At 41.6% G+C, this 19262-nt stretch overlaps 1 protein-coding gene across 9 annotated transcripts in view; it reads right to left on the reverse strand.

The window, feature by feature from the left end:
* RGS6 (regulator of G protein signaling 6) overlaps positions 1-12912 on the reverse strand; it is a 547187-nt gene extending 534275 nt beyond the window's left edge. For 6 of the 9 annotated variants that reach the window (XM_066275026.1, XM_066275023.1, XM_066275027.1 and 3 more), the window contains exon 1: positions 12436-12909. The gene's annotated coding sequence lies outside the window, so the exon portion shown is untranslated. Of the gene's footprint in view, positions 1-11224; positions 11278-12073; positions 12204-12435 lie in introns of those variants that run through there. The other 3 variants (XM_066275021.1, XM_066275020.1, XM_066275022.1) reach the window with 3 other exon arrangements.
* Positions 12913-19262: the final 6350 nt, after the last annotated feature.

Below are 19262 nucleotides of genomic sequence, written 5' to 3' on the forward strand. Positions count from 1 at the left end.
GTGAAGTACATAGGGGACCACCATCCAAAAGGAAAGGGGAAAAAAGGAGGCACGCCAGACATTCCATGCAACTACAGCTTTAATCATTTGGTCAAATTCAACATGTGTTTGTGAAAATACCCTCAGGCAATTTTGAATGTTAAGGGAGCTGCTTAATCTGATAAAGGATATGTATAAAACACAGCACCCCTAATATTTAATAGTCACAATTTGAAAATTCTCCCATGGAGATTGGGAATGAGACGAGAATGCCCACTATGATCACTTCTTTTTGTTATATTAGAGGTCGTAGCCAGCACAACAGGCAAGGCAACTCAAGGAAAGGCGTCATGGTTGTAAAGGAAAAAGTAAACACTGTTTTGCTGGTAATTTGATCGCATACATAGAAAATCCATAATAATCTAAATGGAGCTATTAGAATTAATAAGTATATTGGGCAAAATCACTGCATACAAGATCAATAGATAAAAATTGATTGTACATACCCACAACAAACAACTGAAATGACATTTTTAAAAGATATCACTTAAAATAGTATAAAATAACTTCAAATACTAGGAATATATCTCAAGATGTACAATACTTTTAGAACATAGAGAAATATAGAAAACACTAACAGAAATAGAAGATCTAAATAAATGAAGAGATATAGCATAGTAATGAATGGACATAATCAACATTTTATATCTGGGTTAGAGAATTAATGTAGTCCCAATCAAAGTCCCATCAAAGAATGATTTTATAATTTATACAGTAATGCAAATGGCTAAGAATAACCAAGCTCTTCTTAAATAAGAACATAGTTAGAAGACATACACCACTGGATATCAAGACTTATTATTAAGCAATATTAATTAAGACAGTGTGGTACCAGTATAAGAACAGACAAACTGGGCCCTGGCTGGTGGCCCAGTGACTGAAGCATTGGCCCAGCACACCAAAGGTCTCAGGTTCGACCCCAGGTCAGGGCACAGACTAGAAGCAGTCAATGAGTGTACACCTAAGTGAAACAAAGAGTTGATGCTTCTTTCTCTCTCTCTCTCTCTCTCTCTCTCTCTCTCTTTCTGTCTCTCTTCCTTCCCACTGCCCTCCCCCAAATCAATGGAAACTTTAAAAAAAAAAAAGGAATAACAAACACAACAATGAAAGGGGCTAGAAAGCAGAAGGAAACCCACATATAAGTGATCACCTATTTATAACAAAGGTGACATTTCAAAGCAGTGGATAAAAAGAGATTTTTCAATAAGTAATGTTAGGTTAACTGGATATACATGTGGAAAAACAAAATAAATATGGCTCTCCTCTTTACACCATAGATAAAAATCAATATCGGGTGGATAAAATCCTTACCTAAAGATTAAAGGCAAAACAAGAGGGTTTCTAACACTGGGAGAACAGCTTCATGACCTTTGAGTAGGCAAAATTTTCTTAAGCAGGCACAGAAAAAAATAACCACAAAGGAAGTGCCTGAAAAATAGGATTACATTAAAAGTTAAGATCTCCTGTTCATCCAAAGAGAGTCAAATGTCAAGCCACAGAATAGGAAAAGATATTTTAAATACACATGACTGCTAAAAATATGTATATTAAAAAAAGAAAACTCCCACAAATCAATAAGAAAAGGATAAACAATCAAATTGGAAAAAAAGTAATGAATTGAATGGGAGCTACAAAAGATTAAATAAAAATTACAAAAAAATATCAAAAAGGCATGACATCTTTAGTTACTAGGGCAAATTGAAATCACAGTGAGATACCACTACATACCTACCATAATGGCTAAAATTCAAAAGTTTGACAATCCCAAGTGTTGACAAGTACGTAGAGAAATTGAAACACTCATAAACTGATGATAGGAGTCTAAACTGAAACACCACTTAGGAAAACTCTTAGTAAGGACCTACTGAAGTTGAACATATGTACCAGCAATCCAGTCTTAGGTGTATATGAAACAAAAATGTATTTATATGTGCACTAAAAAATACACACACAAAAGTTTATAGCAACATTTTTCATAGTAGCCCAAAACTGGAAATTTCCCAAATGCCTATCAACAGTAGATGAAGAAACAGTTTGTGTAATATTACAGAGTAGATCGCTATACAGCAATAAAATAAATAAACTACTGCTACACATCACAACATGGATGAGTCTCTCAAACAATGCTGTGCCTACAAAGCCACAAAAGAGTATAGACATATATATATAATGCCACATATACTTCATAAATTTCAAAAATGAGAACATACGGTGATAGAAAATAGGTTAGTGGTTACGACTGTGGGAAAGGGAGTGTGCAGTTACTGGGAGGGCATGTGAGGTAGTTTCTGAGGGAATGGTAATATTCATCTCTTTTTTTTTAATAAATAAATTTTTATTTTAATGGGGTGACATCAATAAATCAGGGTACATATATTCAAAGAAAACATTTCCAGGTTATCTTGTCATTTAGTTCTGTTGCATACCCATCACCCAAAGAGAGATCGTCCTCCGTCACCCAACAATATTCATCTCTTGATCTGGGGGAAATAATGTGGATTAGTGTTTGATTTGTGTGCTTTTCTGTAAACATGTTATACAGTGGAATTCTATGTTTTAAAGAAAGAATAGTGCAAAGATTCTGGAAGGATACAGCATCTCTGGTCCGCAAGGTGGCACTTGAGCCATCTCAGAAAGGGCAATGCAAAATAATGATATAATTGCAGGCATGTTTGCAGGGATGGTGCAGAAGCCAGAGGTTGTGTCTGTCACCACTGCATACATTCACCCTGATGTCTGTGCAGTAGGCACAGACCAGAAGCAATAATCATTGAATGAGAGAGCTGGTGTAGAAGTGAAACAAGATTAGAAACACCCTTGAAGGAATGCCTCACATTATCCAAAAGCAAATAAAACCCAAAGTTCTTCAGCCAGTTTAGACATAGGTACTGTTTCTGGTTGTCCCATATGTTTGTTTGTTTGTTTGTTTTTGCTATCAAATTTGCTTCCTCTGACAGGGAATGATGGGCCTGTGGACCATCCTGGCCAGGATACACTGTATCACTGGACATATTGACTGGATGGAGGTAGACATATGACTCTAGGCAGGACTAATCAGGGTCCCTCTCTGACATTAAGATTAGGATACTTTAAGAAAAAAAAACATCCATTCCCTGTGTTGAAAGAATGTAACAGTAGAGATATTAATGAATATATACATTTTCTCTAGTGTTACAGAAGGAGAACATCAAGATGATAAGGTATCAAGTAAGAGTGCTGAAATATCATTTAAGTCCCTAGATCCAGCTATGCCTGAATTCCAAGATATATAAGTCAGATAAATTCCTTTTTGCTTGGATTGGTATGAATTTTGCTTTAATTCAGTTGTGGAGTTTTTTGTTTTGTTTTGTTTTGTTTTTATCCACATCCAAGAGAGCCCTAAAGAACCACCACAACCACCATCATCACCACCACCATCATCATCGTCATCATTGTCATCATTGTCATCATCTATGTGGCATTTAAGTTCCTCAATAGACTGGCCCTAATATGCATTTCTAGTCTTGTCAATCACTGTTTATATTTATATAACTAACGACAGGACCCATCTTAACCACAGGAAACTTTCCTCCCACCAAGAATTTCCAATAAACAAAATTCAACTTAAACCAATCTACTTTCAAATACACTTTTGAGACCCAACTGGTTACTCCTGTTAAGGACAATTAGAAAATATAAGAAAATGGAGATTAAACAGGTTTTTTAAAGTGTGGGAGGGGTTGTAAGGCAGAGAACAGGCAAGAAAAGTAGTTTTTGCAGAGATGCTTTTGAAAGCCAAAGGGAGCCAAAGAAATGGAAACCTGGAACTGATAGTATGCTTTGGCACAAAGCTAAATCCTCTTTGCATTGGGAGAGATACCTGAGAACTTCCTAACCAGTCCTGCCAACCGAGTTACATAAAGTTTGTCCCAGGATTTATCCACTTTACCCTTGAGCCACAGAAAGATCCAGGCGTCAGTTGTCGACCTCTCTCGGTCTGAAAGTCTAAAAGGCATTGAACATTTGGACAGAGAGCTGGACACAGAGGGAGGAAATGCCCATTTGCATGGGAATTGTGTGTTGACAGAAATAAAGCAAAACCACTGATAAGTATTCCACTGCAAGGGAGTGATCTCCTGAAAAGAGTAAGAAGTAACTAGAACTTAATTGTGGCACACCCCTCATTACCAAGATAAGGTGAGGTGTATGTCACTTGTAATCAGCTTTGTTTTCTCATTTTTCTTTTGGTAAACATAAATATTTATTAAACAGTTTTGCTTGCAGCATACATTTTGGCTATCCCTGTTTCCCCTTTAGTTTTAAGTTCACCAGCAGACTTCTCCTGCCTGAAAGATTTTTAAGGATCTGACTCTCGGTGGGGTGGGAGGGGGTACTAAAAATTCTTTGCAACTCTGTCCTTCTACTTACATTGAAATGCCTTGCACACACTTTTGCTACCAAGCCATTGGTCCAATTCCTCCACTCACCTTCTTCAATGAAATCTCTCAGTGGGAAGCAACCCACCCTCATTCCATTTATACGTGTCTGTCTTAACACATTCTGTTTCTCTTTTTCCCCCCACGTAATTTTAAACTCCTTGGAAACAGCCATGTCTGATCATTATCATTAGAGAAGTCCTTTGGTGGTAGGACTTATTACCAATGTGGACAAGCAGGCTGAGGAGCAGGGAAGAACAGTGACAGTGAAGACCTTAGACCAGTGAGGTAACCTGGAGTAGGAATATCCCTCCCCTCCCCTCCTCCCTACCCCCAGACTAAGAGTTGACTAGACCAGAGATTTCCAGGAACACTCTCTCCTTCAGTAATGCCCTGCAACAAATCAGTTTCTCAGCCCTCTTTGCATCTAGGGAGATGCAGATCACTAAGGCTAAACTACTTTGTCTAATGTCACATACCCCTGGGTATGGGCAGAAATAGCAGCCAAGCCCCTAAACTACCTGCCATTCTAAAAGTTAAAGTGCCTTCTCCTAAAAAAAAAAAAAAAAAAAAAAAAAAAATCTAAAATATAATCAATAAATTTATTCTTTGTGAATGCATACTTTCTATTTTGACCCGCTGCTGAATCAGTCTTTGTTTTAGGGTGTATGGTCAGCAAAAGAATATAATAGCATCTTCCTGTTTGGTTTGGAATCTGAACACAGTAGCACTTACGTAGCAGCTTAAGAGAAAAAGACACTGGGCATTTTAAAGAGTTGTTGTCTTTCTTCTAGAGAAGTCACAAACAGAAAAAAAAAAACAGTCAGCTCAAGCAAGTGTTTGGTTTGGATTTGGCAGTGTAGAGCTACAACATTTTTCCAAGTGGAATTGGTTGTTAATGACTGAAAATGCATGTCAACAACGGGGCCTTCTGAGCAGCACACACTCTTTGCTTTAACACAGCTCACACCCATCCCTGAAGCTTCCCAACCCTGGGACCAGTGCCAAGTGCCATTCACCATCACACATGGGTATCTGTTTTGCTATTAGAAAAAAAAAGACAAAAGTGTCCCTATCAAAAACGAGTCAGAGGGTCCCATGTTTCAAGAAAAATGGGTTCTTACTCTGAAAGCAAACAAGACTTGGTTTAATGACCGGTTATTTATCCATGCCTCTCACCTAAAAAGCTTATTCCTCTCTTCCACCTGTGAAATGTCTACCTATTTCCCAAAGCCTGTCTCTTCCAGATCCGATTATACAATGCTCTCTCTCTGAATTGCACTACAGTTACTATCTTTGTTATCTACTTGCTATTAAATCTGACTTATAAAATTCTACATATTCTTTTCACTTAATATCCTTTATTTTTAATTTATTGCTTATTTCTATCATCTCCAAGACAACTGAAGTGATGATCTCAAGGGCAGGGTTTCTTGTCTATCCACCACATTGTGATGCATCAGAGAGACACAGGGCTTTAGGGTCAGATAAGAACTGAGTTTAAATCTTTGTTTCTCTACTCAATAACTAACCTCAGGCAAGCGGGTGAATATGTGTTTCAGCTTTGCTTTCTTCATCTGCAAAATGGGAGTAATACCACCCAATTATTCTTAAAAGGCTTTGATTTACAAAAAGCTTTACAAGTCCTGACTGTTATTTCATAAAATCAGTACCCATTGCTTTATGACAGATCCAGAGCTTTGTAGGCTGGGCAACTTTTTTGTTTAGAAAACCAGTTTTTTCTCAAGCATTTACTATGTGTGTGGCTTTGTGCTAGGGCAGGATGACATATGGTTTAAAAAGAACAGACTGCTGCCCATTGAGAAAGACATTAATATATAATTACAAAATAGGATTTGAAGTGGGTCTAGCTAGGCAAAATCAAGTAAACAATAAGAAAGAGGGTTATAACTGTTTGCACCTTGCATTCACACTTGTTCTGGTCCATGCACCCACACACCGACACACAGGCATCCATACTGCACTTGTCCGTACCTGCACCCAGACCAGTCCATGCATACACCCACACCTGAAGTAGTCCATGCATCTGCACCATCCTTCTTCCCATTTTCACCCACCCATAGCTGTCACTCAGAAAGTCAATAACTCAGCAAACATTCACCCTCTCCTACCAGCTGCCAAGAACTGTACAAGATACTAAGGGCATAGGGAAAAAATAACACATGGCCTTGTTCCGGGTGTGGGTCACAGTCTGGCACAAGAGATATCAATGCAGCAGCAGTCCCTAGGTTTTGCATCTCTTCCTGCCAGTGACTAATGGCCTTTAGGCTCCAGGAAACAGACATCATTGGCTACCATGAAGGAAGATCTTTCCCACTCCACCCTCTCTACTCAGGGTCTGGGATACTTGCTTTCTGCAAGCCTTCTCAGATCCAATGTTACAACTATGGAGCGGGATTCTCCCAGGCACTCAGGAGTTCCTCAAATGCTAGGCTAATATAGCAAGTACTCAGGAATAGTCCAGAGAACCATTACCCCGAAATACTTATTTCCCAACAGACTCCTGTTGGTAGAGGTTATCGAGAGGATGTGACTGCCAGTAATCCAAGAGCTGAATCCCAGCAAATGGAAGTCCCTTGCCCCCTCCCCTGCCCCTGGAATGATCAGTCTGCCCACTGTTTCCACAGTGGGAGCCATTTTCAAGAACATAGTCTTGAGACAATGAGATGTTGTTGAGATCATTGGTCAGTACATTTGACTGAACCCTGTGAAGGCCTCTATATAAACTTTTCAGATTCTAGGGGGTGGCTGTGGAAATCTACTCTTGCAGTTGCCCAAGCCTCATATGTAAGTTTCTTTGCTTATTAAACCTGCCAGCTACTCATCTAGAATAGCCCACCTTTTTCTTTGGTCTCTCTTTGCCCTCGGTGTATGGGAGCCAGTTTCAGATTTCACCCAGGAAACTCCTGAGGTTGCGAACCAACAACTGATTATCAATATTATTAGCAATTAGTGTGGTGTGACAGGGTCCATCTTTCCGAGTTACCATGCTTCCTCTGCCAATTACATGTTCTCCTCACAGCCACTCACGCTCAAGGGATATATTTTTTATTCCCATTTTACAGATGAAGAAATTGAGGTCAGAAACACAATTAACAGGGTTTAAAATGTCTGTTGTATCCCTGACCAGTGGTGGCACAGTGAACAGAGCATCAACCAAGAACAAAGTTGCTGGTTCAAAACCCCGAGGTGGCCAGCTAGAGTGCGGGCTCTAGGCTTGAGCATGGTTGCCAGCTTGAACCCAAAGATCACTGGCATGAAAAGCCAAGTCACTGGCTTGAGCCCAAACATCTCTGGCTTGAGCAAGGGGTTACAGGGTCAGCTTGAATCCTAGATCTGATCCCTGGTCAAGGTGTATATGAGAAGCAATCAATGCACAACTAAAGTGAAAGCAACTACGAGTTGATGCTTCTCATTCTCTCTCTCTCCTCCCAACTAGAGTGAAAGCAACTATGAGTTGATGCTTCTCGCTCTCTCTCCTTCCAACTAGAGTGAAAGCAATTATGAGTTGATGCTTCTCACTCTCTCTACTCCCTCTCTCTCACTCCTTTTCTCTCTCTCTCTTTCAATAAAATAAAGTAAGATAAGATGCCTGTTACACTACTTGAAGAGTCACTGATGACAGTTCTCTGTCAGGGCCCGGGGCTGGCTGGGTCTCAGTGCTACACTGATGTCTTGAGTACTTCCGAGGGGTATTCCCACTAGTTCACATTCATCCAGGACACTCATCTCAGAAGGCTTTGTTTAATGTGCACTTTCTCCTGCAAGAAAATAACCTAGTGAGTAAGAGAACTCTCCCATGCAAAAACTTAAAGATGGCTTTTCCTTTGATGGTTTTACCTAAGAAAAGCCAGGACAGCTGGTCTCCACCACAACTCATTTGTAGTAGCCTCAGTTACACGAGCATCTACTTTGCTCATATTCAAATATTAACACATTTTTTAAAGTTGCCATACATAAAAATGGCTGTACCCTATGTTTCTAACACCTAAGTAGAAAGGAAGGATTCATTTTCTAGACACAAAGTAGGAGGTAGCCACACAAGGATGACCAAAAGATGGGTATTTCAGCCTGCTGGAATCTCCTAGTTATCAAATGCACCCTCTCAACACCCTCTCTTAGTGTCCTATCTCATAGGATGCTGCGGGTTCTAATGAGCCTTTTTCTGCCTTTTGAGTTTGACTGTGTGTGTGTATGTGTATGCATTCGTGCATGCATGCATGTGTAGGGGTGTGTAAGGGGGGGTGTCTGGACTATTGCTTTCTTTAGCTGCTGCTTTGGTAGTTAGGGTAATTAATAGTGAATTTCCTCCCTCCCCCCTTTATGGGAATGTAGATGTGGCAGAAAATGAATTGCCACAGGGAGGCAACAGTAAAGCATTTGATAAGCTTCGTGGTTTGTAACATCTCAAGCAGGTACTCTGAGTTGTTATTTAATGTAACTCATTGGGTTTAATGTTCATTTTAACTGCCTACTTGTGGGCATTTTTGCTTTTCTTGCAGTTTGAAGAACTTCGTTTCATGACTGATTATTGCTCTCATTACAGACTTAATAGTGCCAAATTCTGGATTATCTCTTTTCTCTTGACTACTTCATAAAGCCGCCTCGTCGCCCCCGGAGAAACTGATATTGGTTCAACCAGCACGTACTGAGCACCCACTGACAAGAACACTGATGGGCATGGAGCAGGTGGATGCAAAGGGAAGGGAAACAGTCAGTGCTCCTGCCCCCATGTTCTCCGTATGGTCCCAGAGCAGCAGAGTCAGTATCATCTGAGCACTGCTTAGAAATGTACATGTTCAGGCCCCACTTCAGACCAACTGAGTCAGAAACTCTGGGGGTGAGCCCAGCCATCTGTGTTTCTAAAAACCCCACTTCAAACAAACATTACCCTCATCAATTGTCAAAACCACAAATATGTTGCTAGCTTATTGAGATAAACCTGAAAGTGTCATTTGTCTTTTGAGGAAACAGAGACCCAGAGGCCAAAGACCATATGAGGGAGGTGCAGGAATTGAAACCAAAACTAAGGTGTCTCACCCAACATGGCCAATGTCCATTTCTTTTCTGATGCTTTAATCCCTAAAGCTTATGGGGAGTCCCAAGTATCACTGACCCGAAGTACACATATTGCTTTTCAAAAAAAACAGAAAAACTAGTCTTTGAAAGTTAGGACCATTAACAAAAATTAAAACCTAATCTATCAAAAGCATCCAGAAAACTAGCACTAATTTTCCAAACCTTTAACACATATCTGAGTTCCATTTACAAGATCTGAAATGTGTGTGTGTGTGTGTGTGTGTGTGTGTGTGTGTGTGTGTGTGTGGTAGGGAGGATTCAATGAAAATGTGATTAGAATAAAGTCTAGAAAAACATATAGTACGCCAAAATGTCAATAGTGGTTCACCTTTTGTGGGACCATTACAAAGGATCTTGCTTTCTTTGTAGTTTCCTGCCTTTTCCCCATAGTTATATATTATTTTTGTAATTAAAAACAAATTAAAGCTGTTTTTTGAAAGGGGACATCCACATCACTCAACATGAAGGTTTATTTTGTAAGTCTATGTCTCTCCATACCGCAGGATAGCGTATGTATAGTAATTATTTATATCAAGCCATATGTTACAATGAAGATGAAGTTTGGTAAATATATTCCTTCCAGCTGGCACTGAAAATGAAGGGGTTAAATGCTTTCTGAGGTTCAAAGCATCATGAAGACAAGCCAACTGTAAGGCTAAAGGAAAATTAATCCTAGCACTGAGATGTCTGAGAGCATCTCTTTTGAGAAATATTGATGCCACACAGAGCTCCTTACTCATATCTCCCTGACATTTAACCCCTGGCACAAAACAGAATGTTCAGCAATTCCTGGCAAAGTCGAAGGAGTTCAGGGTATAAAATGCAAGGGAAACTCTCAGAGAAATAAGAAACAGAATGATCCCACTTTCACATAAAATTCTGTCCCTGTGGACAATCAGACATACAAAATTACTGGCAAATTATATTGTCCTCAATGTCCTTTTAGAGGGTAACTAGACTTATTGATCATAGCACAGTGCATACAAATGTTGAATCATGATGGTGTACACCTGAAACCAAAATGAATTGTATATCAACTGTACTTCAATTTATTTTTTTCATTTCACAAGAAATATTTGCTCATTTAAAAAAATATCTATGTTGGTTATCTTATTCCACAAATCGTTCATAAATAAATGTCTCATTTAAAAGCACGGTTGTAATGTTTTACTTGATGAGAAAAAATTGTCTCTTGAAGAAAAACTAGCATTGTTTTACTGAAACTCTCAGCAATATGTCAGTGAATGTTAATTTAAGTTTCTTAAAGGAGACAGAGAAGTTAAGGACCAATGTAAAATTAATATGAATAAGGAAGCACCAGTGGCTACCAACGTCATCAAAATACCTCACAACAGCTGACATTTCTAGAATTTACAGGCACTTTTAGGAAAGGACAGGTTAGTGGTAAGGATATATATGGCATACTACCTGATTGTATTTACACACAATTCAGCTTGACAACAGTATCAGACAACTCAAAAAGAATCTATCATTTTGGTTTTCTTGTTCAGCATGCAAGCTTTTGCTTGTAAAGGTGAATCTCCAAAGAGTGTCAAATTCCCTTCAATCCTCAACTTACTTTGCTCCCAGGGCTAGTCCCACCCATTGCAAAATTAGTAAATTAATAAGAAGAATAAAAGAATCAAAAGCGTAAAGAAAATACAAGTTACAGAAAGTTCCACGCTGACTCCCCAGTGCCCACTCCATGTAATTACTCATCTGCCTATGAAAAATCGATGTATAAATGGCTTGTTTAACATATTAAACTAAACCTTACTGTTTCCTTTCTGTCTACCACTTCTTGACAACACACACACACACACACACACACACACACACACTTGTAGCTCAGTCTTTAACTCCATTCGGACACTTGCAAGCTCAGTTCTTATGCTTCCATCTGTCAGCCCCCTCTGGTGAGAAACGGGTTCAGTGTTAGGCTTTACCTAACACTGCTTATTTTGGCAGTTTCACTTTGGGGCTGCTAAAAGGTATTGATTAGAAATTACCTGCAGATCCAGCTCCTAAGCCCTGACAAATGCTGAGGGAACAATTCCAAGCCAACAATAAGATCCAAAATATCTTCAATTTGTAGCATGGAAATGCCACTCCTCTCAACAAGAGAGAAAGAAATGATATTCTTTCTTATTCCATCACATTGAAAAAGACAATAAAACACAGCAGCTTTCATTCTGAACAAAATTAAATTTTCTGGGTCACTTTCCCTGTCTCTCTGGGCCACTTTCAACGCAGCCTGATAGAGACTGTGAATACCGTCCCTAGGGCACCGAGCTTAGTTGTCCTCCAGAGCGCACACCTACCTCAGTTCCCTTTCCTGCCGCAGTTCCCAAAAGCCAGACCTGGACACTCACCCCTACCACTCGCTTTCTTTTCCTCCAAACCACAAATGGGCGAGCTTGTTCGGAGGAAAAGTTAATGACAGTCTGCTTTTGAAGTAAAGCTGCCCTACCTGCGATCCCCAACTGGTCGGAAGACTGGAAGTCCCTAAAAGCACGTACCCTCTGCACGCTGGTCCCAGTCGGTGAGCGCTTCACACCCCGAAGCCCAGGAACATGATTTCTATGCAGACCTGCGCCCATCCCACACAAGTCCCCACGCCAGCTTGCCTTCCACTTATGTAAGCTCGTGCCTCTACAGTCCCAAACTGCGCGCGCGCACACACACACACACACACGCGCGCACACACACACACACACACACACGCCCTGACACCTGTCATGCATCTGAAACGGACCAACATCCCACACCCAGGCGATGAAATGACATCAACACATAGGAATTGGGGGGGGGGGGCATGCCGTTTTAAAACATCTTTTCTCCCACTTGTTTCTTGCCCATTTTTGTCACAACTAACAATTACCTTAGCAACCAAAGAATTGCCTTGACTCCCCCTCCGGCTTCTGAATTTGTCCTAAAGCCAAGCTTGAGCCAGGTTCATGACAAAGCTAGAGAAGCCCAAGAAACGGGGATCCGCAGCCTCTCGGGGGCCGAGGAGACGTCTGGGTCAGTCTCCGCGATGCTCTCCAACGTCTCGCCCCGTCTTTGCGAGTTTCCGGGGTGGCGAGCGCAGGGGCTCAGCGAGCGGAGAGCGAAGCCGAAGGCTGGCGAGGAGGCGCGACGGGTCGCATGGTGCCAGGGCGCGGGACGCTCGGCTGTCCCCGGCGCGCTCAGGGCCGGCCCGGCTCCCCGCGCTCCCCGCGCTCCCCGCGCTCGCTGCTCGCCCGCTCTTCCTGCCCCAGGCTGGCGAGGACCGCGGAGGTCGGTCTGCGCCCTCAGCGCCCACCCGCTCCTGCCGCTGTGGAAAGCCGGCGCCGGGCGGAGCTCTCGCCGCAGAGCAGAGCCGAGCGCAGGAGCTGCCCCAACTAGCGGAGCGCCTCAGCTCCGCCGCTTGGAGCCGCGGCAGCGGCGCCCGCTGTCGGGTGTGCAGTGGAGCTGCAGCCCGCGCCGCGCGCACCTGGGCGCTGGCACCTGCGCGGGGACTGAGCGGCTCCTGGAGCGCGAGGCGAGGCGAGGCGGGGCGGCGGCCGGGGCGGGGCCGAGACACCTGGGAGCGTCCACCCGGCGGCTTACCTAGTCCCAGAGCCCGGGAAGGTGGTGCAGATAGTGATGTGCCCAAGGAAGAGAAACCCTAGAAATCCCAGGCACTTGAGCTGCTGCGGAGAAAACTGGCCAATTGGCTCAGCAAAGCGAGGTTCCTCCCGTCAATTCCGAGAGCTGAGCGCGACTGGGAACTTGAGTGGCGTCAGATTTGTCTTAGGGATTCCTGGTTCGGAGTGGCTTACAGGGCAGCCTTTGAACCTCTCTTTGACGCAGGTAGCTGGCGCCCTCTAAATTAAAAAGGGCCACCGCAATCGTAGTGATATTGCTACTAACCCCCTCATTTTTATTGATCCAACATTCACACTACAGTCTGTATTTAGAGCGTTCGTGGTTATTTTTATCTGAAACACCACAAAAGAACTTTCGAGAAAACATTAGCTCTGCAGGTATTCTTGGGGAAAGAAGAAAAAAGTTGAAGACAGAAAATGAGAAAGGGCAACTTGAATTGATGATATTCTTTAGTATGGGAGCTTTGAAATTTGATGTTTAAAGATCCAGGAAGTTGCATGTGAAAATAAAGTAAGATTGTGGGTGCTAACTGGTAACTGTAAGATTGATGTGCAAACTGGTAACCATAAGACTGGTATGCAATATCAATGTTATCAATATCAACAATAAATTAAAGATTTATTCTTGAATTATATTGGAGGGGGGCACTTGAAATAAAATACCCAAAGGCTTCTAAGGATGGATGACTTAGACTGTCTTTATCCATGTGGGTCCAAAGGTTGAAATTTAAGGTCTCCTTTTCTACCTACATCTCTCTTCCCACCATTCTGTATTGATCAATAGTTGTATTAGTTCTTTCATCCAATAGACAATAATTAGTACCTGCCCTGTGTTAGACCCTCTGCTAAACACTAGAAATGGATGCAGAGTAGATGTTAAATATTATACACACACACAAATTGCAATTATGTGAGGGGGTTAAGTGTTACCTAACATTATTGTAGTAATCATTTTTGCATTATATATGCCTATCAAATCACCACATAGTTTACCTTAAACTTCGTGTTATATGTCAAAAATATCTTAAAGCTGGGGAAAAAACATATAAATGAAATCAGATATATGTATTTACTTATACTGCTATATTTCATGTATTATATCATACTATTTTTAATATATGCTACATAATTTCTTTCTTTTTTTTATCAAGTGAGAGGCAGGAAGGCAAGGAAGCAGAGAGACAGACTCCAGCACCCTGACCAGAATCCACCTGGCAAACCCCCTACAGGGTGATGCTCTGCCCATCTGGGCCACTGCTCCATTTCTCTGCAACTGAGCTGTTACTTCAGTACCTGAGATGAGGCCATGGAGCCATCCTCAGCACCTGGGGCCAACTTGCTCAAACCATCCGAGCCATGGCTGCAGGAGGAGAAGAGAGACAGGAGGGGGGGGGGAAGTACTTGGTTGCTTCTCCTGCATACCCTGACCAGGAATCAAACCCAGGACTTCTACATGTGGGCCAACACTCTACCACTGACCCAACTGGCCGGGGCCCATAATTTCTTATATACATATGGAAAATATTTGACATTTGATTTCATATGAAATATTTGATTACATATATACACAAATGTATTATATAAACATACACATACGTACATATATTTTGCTATATATGATTTTTATAAATATAATTTTCACATAATTTATGTATATGTAAAATGATAAATATAACTTAATAAAGACAGACCACATTTTTTCTGCTATTGCCAACAAATTGGTTTATATACCAGGAACCTGAGCAAACAAGTGAATATATTAAAGATATTGGAAGGCAGTTTTCACATAATTGGAGAAGAAAATTACAGATATAGGAAGGGGAAGATTAGAATAAACCCAGTGATGTGGCTTGAAATGAGAGGTGATGGTGTGAAATTATTTCTAATATAGATAGATAAATAGACAAAAAATATAGGTACATGTGTATGTGTATACATGTTGATATATATTCTAAGTCTGCCCATTAAAAAAGCCTAAAAGCAATAGGTTAATGTTGTCTCCCATTAAATCCTAAAAAAATATGAATTTCCTAGTTAGATATTTTAGAAAAGGGTCTTTATCAAAGGCTGGCTTGAAGGCCACAGTATCTACATTATCTGGTGTACTCATTAAAGATTCTTGAACCCCATCTCAAACCTGTTGAATTGAACTTTCTGGTGACTCAGAAATCTGCTTTTGAACAAAAATTTATGTTGGTTCGCAAACTGGCTCCATACATGGTAAAAAGAGGCCACAGAAAGAGGCAGACCACTGCAGATTGGTAGGTGGCATATTAATTAAGCAAGGGAACTTACATACAAGGCTGCCTTGGGTGAATGCAAGGCAAGTAGATCTCCATACCCATCCACCAGAATCTTAAAAGTATGTATGAAGTCCTTAACAGGGTTCAATCACATATACATGCCATACAGATGGTCTCAACAATACTGTATTCTCTTAGGGTTGTGTCCTGGGAACACTGGGAACAGTGGGCAGAAGTATATTCCAAGGACAGGGAGAGGCTGAAGAGCCACTGATTGCCTGGGTCCCTTGGTAGACAGGTGTTCAACAAGCAGTCGTGTCCTCTTGATGACCTCCTCCAAAAATTTGTGACCACCCCACAACATGTGGGGTGCTTACTTCATAGAATGCCAGCATTTCTGTTACTATTAATTGTGTAATCTCCTTCTCAGGAGGGGTCTATGGCAGGCAAACTGATTACAACATGAAGTGGATTTTTCTCTTTCCAGTGTGATGACAGGTAAGCACTTGATCTGTGGCTTTGAAAATCCTGTGTCTGGGAATGGTTGTATTTATATCATCGTGCTGGAATGGTAATATTTTGAAAATCAGAAGTAATGTAATGTCACAGTGGAATGTATATTTACAAAGTCCCAGTGCTTAATAAACAGGATGCAGGGATACGTATGTGTATAATTAATGCATATGGAAGAAAATTTATATCAACAATGGCAAGTCTTTAAAAACCTATACCAACCCCCAAATAACCTACTATTCTCCCCACACCAATTGTTTGGACCAAGCTTCATCAAGTCACATCCTGGGCACTCTTTCAGGCACCACCCTCCAGGATCTGTGGTCAAAATTGTCAACAGAATTGGAAGCTGCTTGTGTGATGTGACTTGAAGTGTCGGACAGGTCCCCTCAACCAAAAATATCTGCTCCTCATCCCTGGCCCTCCCCCTCCTGCCAGATGCTGGGCTCCCCACCATGTGTCAGAATCAGCTGCAGGCACATTTGGTTAGGACCATGGTAAGTACATAGTTTGGGTGGGCTTCAACAAGAGGGACCCTGTACTGAGGCAAACACAATCTGTTGGTTACAAACTCTATCAAAGTCCCAGACTTATAAGACCAGAGGTAGCCCCCCAATAAAAGGAACATGGAAACTGAACACGTAACAGCACAGCAAAGCTTTCTTCTTATGGAGAGCCATGTTTTCATTCATGTAAAGCCTTTTGCAGGTATTTAAGAACCAGCGCTCAGTTCAAAGGGTGTTCTCGGCCCTCTTCAGAGTCTGTTGTTTGCCAACTCCTCACTGATATTCTAAAAAACATAGGGATGAAATTTATGCCATTTGCCCCAAAGAAATCTTGAGCAAATAACCCTATTTCTCAAGACAACAGAATTGTACCCTATGCTCAAAATAAACTTTCCTGCAACGTCCTTTTGTCCCTTTTCACACCATCACCCCAAACCCAATAGTAGTTTTCTCTTTAATCTGTAGAACATCTTCATCATCCCCCAAAGTTCCCTCAATCCCCTTTGTATCCAGTCATCTCCAGCTACCCTCAGCTCCCAGCCACCCCTGATCTGTTTGTTGTCCCTCTGGTTTTGCCTTCTCTAAAATGTTACGTAAGTGAAATCATACAGTACACAGTCATCTGCCAGGCTTCTTTTACGTGGCATAACGCCTTGACATTCATCCATGCTGTTACATATATTGGCAGTCCACTCATTTTTAGTACTTCATTGTGTGATATACCACTATCTATTAAACCATACCAGCCATGTTGTGATAAACAGCATGCTTTTGAAATGCTATTTGTCTAGGAAACCATGACCCATTTGAACTTTATTGATATACATAATACATATATAGACTTCATAACAGACACTGTTTCTGTCTATCAAACCCATTCACTATCTTATCCTCATCCCTGACCCCACCCCTGAATTCCTCCTGTCAGCCACGACTCAGGAAAGAGGACCTATTCCCACTTTCACCCGAGTGGATCTTCATTAGACTAAGCTGACCAGGGTAGTTCCATTTCTGTGGCCATGTTGTAGTAGAGTTATGACAAATGAAACTTGATAAAAAATCTCCTAGGGCAGGGGTTGGGAACCTTTTCGGCTGAGAGAGTCATGAACACCACATATTTTAAAATGTATACATAATTCCGTGAGAGCCATACAATATGTTTAACACTAAATACAAGTAAATGTGTGCATTTTATATAAGACCAACACTTTTAAAGTACAATAAGTCTCTGAATTCTTTTTAATAACATTGTTATGCTGTTGCTAACCAATGATGAATAAAGTACTTCTTACCATTAATGCTACTTCTAGTGCTGCATAGTTTTGCTGATGGTTTTGTAGTCTGGTTGATATGTGGTGAGGTTAAGCTTCATGCAGGTGTTGAGACTTCCATCCGTTAAACATGATCTTAGGTTGGTCTTAATATTCTTTAGATGTGAGAAAGACTGCTCACATGCATATGTAGAGCCAAACATTGTCAATACAGCAATACTCACATGCTGCAGTGTGTGGTATGTGATGGGAAGTGCATTCCAAGTTTTGACAATCAGCTGGTCCATGGGTTAAAGTTTTTTCATTTCTCCCCACTTGTGTTAGCTCGCCAACTCTGCTTGCTGTCGTGCAAGTCTTTCCAAATCTTCATTCAATGACTTGAACTTATTCACCCACATGTCTGAGGCCTTCAGGTCAGCAGCTTGTAGCTCAAAATCTCTGATGGAGACACCAGGGATGTAACTCAGGTTGGCGCTGTCCACTGCACACTCATGTGGATGGGTGATGAACTTAAAAAGACAAGTGCTCTCGGCCCTGGCCGGTTGGCTCAGTGGTAGAGCGTCGGCCTGGCGTGCAGGAGTCCCGGGTTTGATTCCCGGCCAGGGCACACAGGAGAAGCGCCCATCTGCTTCTCTACCCCTCCCCCTCTCCTTCCTCTCTGTCTCTCTCATCCCCTCCCGCAGCCGAGGCTCCATTGGAGCAAAGTTGGCCCAGGTGCTGAGGATGGCTCTGTGGCCTCTGCCTCTGGCGCTAGAACAGCTCTGATCTTGGGGCAGAGGGACGCCCCAAGATGGGCAGAGCATCGCCCCCTGGTGGGTGTGCCAGGTGGATCCCAGTCGGGCGCAAGCGGGAGTCTGTCTGACTGCCTCCCCGTTTCTGGCTTCAGAAAAATACAAAAAAAAAAAAAAAAAAAGGACGAGTGCTCTCATGAAATTCTCCAAAGTGCACTTTAAATGACTGCAGGAGATTAGATGTGAAGCCCACTAGCTGCTGGAGATCAAGATGTTGAGCAGGGTCACTTGCTGTGCATGCATATTTAAACTCTCCCAGTTTTTCAAAGTGTAGTAAACAACCTGTTTCAATGTCGGTGATGAAGAGTTACTGCTTGTTGAAGGGATAAGACTGTATTTCCAATGCCTTGCATTTTTTTTAATAATTTTATTTTTAATGAGGCGACATCAATAAATCAGGATACATATATTCAAAGATAACAACTCCAGGTTATCTTGTCGTTCACTTATGTTGCATACCCATCACCCAAAGTCAGATTGTCCTCTGTCACCTTCTATCTAGTTTTCTTTGTGCCCCTCCCCCTCCCCCTTTCCCTCTCCCTCTCCCCCCTCCCCCCGTAACCACCACACTCTTATCAATGTCTCTTAGTTTCACTTTTATGTCCCACCTACATATGGAATAATGCAGTTCCTGGTTTTTTCTGATTTACTTATTTCACTTCGTATCATGTTATCAAGATCCCACCATTTTGCTGTAAATGATCCGATGTCATCATTTCTTATGGCTGAGTAGTATTCCATAGTGTATATGTGCC

Source organism: Saccopteryx bilineata, chromosome 4 (assembly GCF_036850765.1).
Source record: "Saccopteryx bilineata isolate mSacBil1 chromosome 4, mSacBil1_pri_phased_curated, whole genome shotgun sequence".
Lineage (NCBI taxonomy): Eukaryota > Metazoa > Chordata > Mammalia > Chiroptera > Emballonuridae > Saccopteryx > Saccopteryx bilineata.